This window comes from Macaca fascicularis, chromosome 9, assembly GCF_037993035.2.
Source record: "Macaca fascicularis isolate 582-1 chromosome 9, T2T-MFA8v1.1".
NCBI classification, from domain to species: domain Eukaryota; kingdom Metazoa; phylum Chordata; class Mammalia; order Primates; family Cercopithecidae; genus Macaca; species Macaca fascicularis.
Window position 1 is genome coordinate 18485466 of NC_088383.1, and position 8716 is coordinate 18494181.

General features: G+C 41.5%; 1 pseudogene; it reads left to right on the forward strand.

Moving 5' to 3' along the window:
- Nucleotides 1-4597: 4597 nt before the first annotated feature.
- On the forward strand, nucleotides 4598-5688 carry LOC102126961 (pre-mRNA-splicing factor 38A pseudogene; annotated as a pseudogene).
- The last annotated feature ends 3028 nt before the right edge of the window (nucleotides 5689-8716 follow it).

Below are 8716 nucleotides of genomic sequence, written 5' to 3' on the forward strand. Positions count from 1 at the left end.
GGCTGGAGTGCAGTGGCACTATCTCAGCTCACTGCAACCTCTGCCTTTCGGGTTCAAGCAATTCTCATGCCTCAGCCTCCCAAGTAGCTGGGATTACAGGTGCATGCTACCACACCTGGCTACCTTTTTTTTTTTTTTTTTTTTTTTTTTTTTGTAGTTTTAGTAAAGATGGGGGTTTCACCATGTTGGCCAGGCTGGTCTTGAACTCCTGACCTCAAGTGATATACCCGCCTCAGCCTCCAAAAGTGCTGGGATTACAGGCGTAAGCCACAGCACCCAGCCGACTTGTGACTTTTCTCAGACTGTTTCTTTGCCAAATTGCCTTTCTGCCCTGATTCCATGTCACTGTCTTAATTACCTTTTCAGTCCCAGCTCAAAAATACCCACCCCCATCACTCATTATCTGACCATTAGTCAGATCAGTTCTACTTGAAGTAAATATCCATATACTAAGTTTTACTTCTTATTTACGTGCAATATATATATATATATATATATGGTAAAAGGTACATATTTTAAGGATCTAATTCAATGTATTTTTAATATCTGTATATACCTATTGTGGTTGGCAAAATGTTGATCCCCATGACCCTCACCTCCTAGTCACATCTGTGAACATGTGACATAACAGGCCAAAAGGGATACTGCAGGAGTAATTAAGGTTACTAATCAGTTGACCTTAAGACAGGAATATTATTGTGGATCATCCAGAAAGGCCTGATGTAATCTCATGAGCCTTTAAAAGTTAATCTTTCTTTTTTTTATTGAGACGAAGTCACACTGTGTCACCTAGGTTGGAGTGCAGTGGTGTGATTTCAGCTCACTGCAACCTCCACCTCCTGGGTTCCAGTGATTCTCCTGTCTCAGCCTCCCAGCTAGCTGGGAGTACAGGTGCGTGCCACCACAACCAGCTGATTTTTATATTTTTAGTAGAAACAGGGTTTCACTGCTCTTTCTCTCCTGCCACCTTGTGAAGAAGGTACCTATTTCCCCTTCCCCTTCCGCCATGATTATAAGTTTTCTGAGGCCTCCCCAGCCATATGGAACTGTGAGTCAATTAAACTTCTTTCCTTTATAAACTACCCAATCATGGCTATTTCTTTATAGCAGTGTGAGAATGGACTAATACAGAGAAAAAAGAAAAGAAAAGAAAAGAGTGGGGGCTGAAAGTACACAAATCCCTGCATGTGTAACAGTCCAGAGACTCCTTTCCCTGGTCTTAAAATAGTGATTGTATATCTAAGCAACCTTGAAATGAAAAGGGCTCCTGATATATACCATAGGCAGCATTTCATTTTGGTGGGAGAAAGAAAGGTCTATTTAATAAATGCTGCTAGCATACTCTGAAATCAATGCAGGCAAAAATACAACTAGATTTCTATCCTACGCCATGAACAATCAAAATTTCAAATGAAAAGAAAGTTAGACAAGCCATAAAAGAAGAAAATAGGAAAGAGCGTACTTAAGATTTGGAGGTTCCTAGGTCTTCTAAGCAAAACATAAAAGCAGGGGAAAGACTGGAATTTTGTACACAAAACTTTGAATGTCCTGTAAGACAAAAGCCATCATAAACAAAGCCAGACACATGCACCTGATGGAAAGAAACATACATGACAAAAAATGCATGTACGTAACTGCTCTATGCACTTACAAATAATTTTTAAAAGACTCATCATCCAAGAGAATACTGTGCAAACAACATGGAAGAGCAATTCACAGGAAAAATACAAATAGTAAGACCTAAAACCATAAAAATCCTAGAAGAAAACGTAGGCAATACCACTCAGGACATAGGCATGGGCAAAGACTTCATGACTAAAACATAAAGCAATGGCAACAGAAGCCAAAATTGACAAATGGGATCTAATTAAACTAAGAAGCTTCTGCATCACAGAAGAAACTATCATCAGAGTAAACAGGCAACCTACAGAATGGGAGAAAATTTTTGTAATCTATCCATCTGACAAAGGGCTAATATCCAGAATCTACAAGGAACTTAAACAAATTTACAAGAAAAAAACAACCCCATCAAAAAGTGGGCAAAGGATATGAACAGACACTTCTCAAAAGAAGACATTTATGTGGCCAACAAACATAGGAAAAAAAGCTCATTATCACTGGTCATTAGAGAAATGCAAACCAAAACCACAGTGAGATACCATCTCACACAAGTTAGAATGGCGATCATTAAAATGTCAAGAAACAACAGATGCTGGAGAGGATGTGGAGAAATAGGAACATTTTTTTTTTTTTTTTTTTGAGACTGAGTCTGGCTCTGTCGCCCAGGCTGGAGTGCAGTGGCCGGATCTCAGCTCACTGCAAGCTCCGCCTCCCGGGTTTACGCCATTCTCCTGCCTCAGCCTCCGGAGTAGCTGGGACCACAGGCGCCCGCCACCTCGCCCGGCTAGTTTTTTGTATTTTTTAGTAGAGACGGGGTTTCACCGTGTTAGCCAGGATGGTCTCGATCTCCTGACCTTGTGATCCGCCCGTCTCAGCCTCCCAAAGTGCTGGGATTACAGGCTTGAGCCACCGTGCCCGGCTAATAGGAACATTTTTACACTGTTGGTGGGAGTGTAAATTAGTTCAACCATTGTGGAAGACAGTGTGGCAATTCCTCAAGGATCTAGAGCCAAAAATACCATTTGACCCAGTAATCCTATTACTGGGTATATACCCAAAGGATTAGAAATCATTCTACTGTAAAGACACATGCACATGTATGTTTATTGCAGCACTGTTCACAATAGCAAAGACTTGAAACCAACACAAATGCCCATCAATGATAGGCTGGATAAAGAAAATGTGGTACATATACACCATGGAATACTATGCAGCCATAAAAAGGATGAGTTCATGTCCTTTGCAGGGACATGGATGAAGCTGGAAACCATCATTCTCAGCTAATACAGGAATAGAAAACCAAACACTGCATGTTCTCACTCATAAGTGGGAGTTGAACAATGAAATCAACACAGGGAGGGCAACAGCACATACTGAGGTCTGTCACGGGGTGGGGGGCTAGGGGAGGGATAGCGTTAGGAGACATACCTAATGTAGATGACGGGTTGATGGGTGCAGCAAACCACCATGGCATGTGTATAACTAGGTAACAAACCTGCACGTTCTGCACATGTACCCCAGAACTTAAAGTATAATAAAAAAAATACAAATAATACCAATACGCACATGAAAATAGGTTCCATTTTAATAATCAAGTAAATACAAATTGGGAAAACATGGAAAGATTTACACTATTCAGTGTGAGAATATGGGGAAACGTGCTCTCATACCTGGCTGCTGGAATTAAACTGATATAGTTTTTGTGGGAGGAGTACAACTAGCAGCATCTACCAGAATCTAAAATGTGTGTTCCCCTTAATCTATTAATTTTACACTTAGGAATCTCTCGTATGTGCCTTCAGCTACACAAAGATACAACATACTTGGGCCTGTTACTTAACCTGATACTGATTCTTCCTTGGCGAAATGTTTATTACAGTAGCGTATGCCTCATTTAATTGTTATTTTCAAATGAGATAAAGAATACATGGCCTGTACATAATAAATTTCAATGAATAGATAAAAATCAAATCTTGATGTTACTATGATCCCCATTTTATTATGACATGGTTGTTTTATGTACCTATATACTATTTTTGGCCGGGTGTGATTTCTCGTGCCTGTAATCCCAGCACTTTGGGAGGCTGAGGTGGGCGGATCACAACGTCAGGAGTTTGAGACCAGCCTGGCCAATATGGTGAAACTCCGTCTCTACTAAAAATACAAAATGCTCACCAATAGAGAAGTATATATTATGAAAAAGCATGCACATATATGTACATACGCACACAAATCTCCAAGATGCTGTTCGAGCAAAATAGCAAAGTCACAAAATATGTATAGATTATTTCCATGTATTTATCCCTCTGTGTGTGTGTGTGTGTGTGTGTGTGTGTGTGTGTAAAGAGAAAGAATGAATGTGTGTTTTATAAAGATTTAAAAGAACACCAAAGTTTTATTAATGCCCTAAGTATTTGGCAAAGGGAATAACTGAAGAGGCACTGACATTGTTTTACCCTGTGTTGTTCTGTATTGTTTGAATTCTGTCCTTTCTGAACAGCCTGTAGAGGTGTCAGTGTTCCCATTAAAACCAGTGAACTTGCCTCATCCAAAACCACAACAGCTGAACCCTTTGACTTCGATCAATTCTAAGTAGTTTGGTCATCTGTGTTTTCAGATTAGAAATGATAGAAGATAATTTATAATCCATATTTTGCATAGCATTGAGGATGAAAGAGATTTACATCTCTTTTTTTATTTTTATTATTTACTTATTTATTTTGAAACAGAGTATCGCTCTGTCGCCCAGGCTGGAGTGCAGTGGTGCATCTCGGCTCACTGCAAGCTCCGCCCCCTGGGTTCACACCATTCTCCTGCCTCAGCCTCCTGGGTAGCTGGGACTACAGGCGCCCGCCACCACGCCTGGCTAATTTTTTGTATGTTTTTAGTAGAGACGGGGTTTCACCATGTTAGCCAGGATGGTCTCTATCTCCTGATCTCGTGATCCGCCCGCCTCGGCCTCCCAAAGTGCTGGGGTTACAGACGTGAGCCACCACGCCCGGCCATATCTCATTTTTTTAAAAAAGGGACTTAGGATAGTGAGCTTAAGTTTTTTGAAAAATCATCTTATTCCTAACAATGGCAGATTAATGAAGCATTTCTGAACGAAATTATTTCATCATATTCTGATTAAGGAACTCTGCATTTGAGAAAGCTATAAAATTTTTATATTCTTCAATTAATACTCTACATAAAAGATTCTAAAATGGCTAACCGTACAGTGAAGGATGCGCACAGCACCCACCGCACCAACGCTCAGTATCTGGCAGAGAAGATCATTCGAACTCGAATCTATGAGTCCGAGTACTGGAAAGAGCGGTGCTTTGGACTTACGGCTGGGGCTTGTAGTCTGTAGAGCCATGGAGTTAAGGTTTGTGGGTGGCATCCATGGTGGCAACATAAAACCAACACCCTTTCTGTGTTTAACCTTGAAGATGCTTCAAATTCAACCCGAGAAGGATATCACTGTAGAGTTTATCAAAAATGAAGATTTCAAGTATGTCCGCATGCTGGGGGCATTTTACATGAGGCTGCACTGCAGTTGATGGCTACAAGTACTTGGAGCCTTTGTACAAAGACTGTCGAAAAATCAAGAGCCAGAACCGAAATGGAGAGTTTGAATTGATGCATGTTGATGAGTTTATTGATGAACTATTGCACAGTGAGAGAGTCGGCGGTATCATTCTGCTCCGGCTGCAGAAACGCTAGGTATCAGAGGAAGCTGAGCAGCTGGAGCCTCGAGTTAGTGCTCTGGAAGAGGACGTGGATGATGTGGAGTCAAGCGAAGAGGAAGAAGAGGAGGATGTGAAGTTGGAAAGAGCGCCATCACCTGATCACCGCTCTCCTAGAAGGCGGAATCGATCTCCCAAAAGGAGAAGCCCCGCCCCGCGCCGAGAAAAGCATCGGAGCAAGAGTCCAAGACGTCACCGCAGCAGGTCCCGAGATCGGCGGCACAGATCCCGTTCCAAGTCCCCAGGTCATCACCGTAGTCACAGACACAGGAGATACTCAAAGTCTCCCGAAAGGTCTAAGAAGAGCCACAGGAAGAGCCGGTGAGGGAATGAGTAATGGACTCAGTTTGGTTTTAGTCCACATGGCCTCCTGTGGATATGAGGGTATCTGTCTATGTGGAAAGATTAAGATCCCTCCCAGCTAGCTATAAGAATATTTTAGTTTTTTGGCCGGGCGCGGTGACTCACGCCTGTAATCCCAGCACTTTGGGAGGCTGAGGTGGGCGGATCACAAGGTCAGGAGTTCGAGACCAGCCTGGCCAATATGGTGAAACCCCGTCTCTACTAAAAATACAAAAATTAGCCAGGCGTGGTGGCAGGCGCCTGTAGTACCAGCTACTCGGGAGGCTGAGGCAGGAGAATCAGTTGAATCCAGGAGGCGGAGGTTGCAGTGAGCTGAGATCATACCACTGCACTCCAACCTGGGTGACAGAGCGAGATTCCATCTCAAAATAGTAATAATAATAATAATAATAAATAATAATATTTTAGTTTTTTTATCAAGTTTCTCAACCTTTGTTTTTAACGAAGGAGATGCTGAGTTTTGTATCTCTTTTTAATCATAATCAACATCAGTTTTTTACCCAACTAACCTTGACTGTATTCAAACTTACAAAAGTAGAAGGGATCTGGAGGTTGGGGATATGAATGACAAGGAAAGGATGTGGCCACCTGATGACGCTTTCCCTTTTTATTAAACCAGACACACCTGTTTCCCATTTCTCTGTAGTTTAGTTTTTGGTTTGTTGTGGTCGGAACTGCTTTGAGAATCCTGGGATTTGTGCTGCTGCTGTTATTCAAAGATGAAATGAGTAAAACGTAGTAGCTCCTAACTTTTTTCCAGCAGCAGCAAACGGTAATAAACATGAAAACTGGTTAGCAGCAGTTTTGAATGAACAGAATGCATTCAAATGTAAGGCTTCTTCTGGATCATTAAAGCCAGTTTCATCAAACAGTTCAACAGAGAGTGGCACTTAATACCCTTTATACAGCCCATTTTTTCATAGTTTCATTTGTTCTTGCCCACAAGCTTAAAATCCAGGTTAAGGTATCCAGCCTTTATTATATAAGCATTGACATTACCCAGGCCTAGTCAGTAGCAGTAGGGTAACAGGATTGAAAAAGATTTGATGGAGAGGAAAGTATCTAATACTAGTCATGGTTTTGACCTAAATTGCTAGACAATAGTGCCATTCACAAAGTCAGAAAATACAGCAGGAAAAGATGGCTTTTAGAGGGGCAGAGAATTAGAGGATTGTGGTAGTAATGAAAATGATGCATTCAGTTTAACAAGTTTAATTTGAGACAGCTATGGTATAGCTAAAAAAAAAAAAAAAAAAAAAAGGACCATAAAGTTGGAGATAGGGACCAGAGTTTAACATAGTGATCAAGGCCAAAATTGACAATGTTTCAGTAATTGTGAAATCTGTCAATAAGACTCCCCAGAGTGTTTATATATCAGAAATGCACACAACAGAACCATAGGCAACACCAACACTGGTGACGGAAAGAAGTAGAAGAACATTGGAATGGCCCATTCAGAAAGACAGGAGAATTAGGAGAGAATAGGTGAAAGAAGCCAGGGGTCAAGAATGCAGAAGCAAAGGAAGGACTAAAAAGCCTCCATAGACATTGATAATCAACAGATTATTAAGATCTTTGCTAGGAGAGTTCCTTTACCTGTACTTAACTCCCTTAAAAAGAGAAAAGTGATTGAATGACTCCCAGCAACCGTAGTCCCAGCAGGAACTGTGAAGACCAGCTGCCCTGCAGGATCCAGTTTTTCTTGGGAGGTTGTATCTAGTCATAAGGTAAACATTCTCTACATTCTATTGCCTGCTCTTGAACTGAGACTTCTGCGGCAGTATTAAAGCATTTTTTAATCTTATTTGAGCTTTCATATTCTTCAGTGATTCCTTTCATAATACCTGAGTTAATAAAAGTGGTCTGAAAGAGCGCTTTTGGTTTCTGATACAACTACATAGGACTACCTTTTAAGATTCAATATAAGCATCTCTATGTAAATGTAAAAAAAACTATATGTAAAAATTAATAATTGGCTGACAATGGAATTCTCTAAAAGATCTTCTGTTGTGAAGATAGTAGCTCCACCACCCCCCATCTTCTCTGGGGCATTTCAGGAGAGCAAAACCCCACTCTGCCTGCCCTAACAGGGGGTCAAGCTGGCTGGAAAATATCTCACCAGGGTCTGCCTCATTTGAAATACTCACTGTCAAAAACCATGACCAGCAGGATACCGTATATATCCTAAAGGAGACCAAGCTACAGGAAGCTCCTCTTTACGATGCTACTACTAAATGAACTGTAGCCTTCTACTTCTAATTCAGGATAAGGAAAACAGCTAAACACGGGCAATCTTTCAAACTAATAAAAGCAGAAAAAACTATGGGAAAAGAAAATTTTACCAAAACTATTCTCCGTAAGTGATTCTGTCCCAGAAACAAGTGAGGTAGGACTTCAGAAATTTCACCTGACACAACTGTTATAAAACCGTGAAAAGCAGCAATGCCATTAGTAACAACTAACATTTATTGGGTACTTATATTGGCCCACCTCTGTGCTACAAATTTATAGATATTACCTCATTTGCTCCTCAGACCACTGCTTATTCCATTTTACAGATAAGGACTTTGAGGCTTAAGAAAGTTAAGTACGGCCAGGCACGGTGGCTCAAGCCTGTAATCCCAGCACTTTGGGAGGCCGAGACGGGCAGATCATGAGGTCAGGAGATCGAGACCATCCTGGCTAACACGGCGAAACCCCGTCTCTACTAAAAAAATACAAAAAACTAGCCGGGCGAGGTGGCGGGCGCCTGTAGTCCCAGCTACTCGGGAGGCTGAGGCAGGAGAATGGTGTGAACCCGGGAGGCGGAGTTTGCAGTGAGCTGAGATCCGGCCACTGCACTCCAGCCTGGGCGACAGAGCGAGACTCCGTCTCAAAAGAAAAAAAAAAAAAAAGGAAAGTTAAGTACTTTTTCCCAAATCTAAGGCAAGTTTCACTCCGAAGCCTTGGCTCTTAACCATGACACATGTCACCATTCCACCACTGAATGTGACTGAGAATCT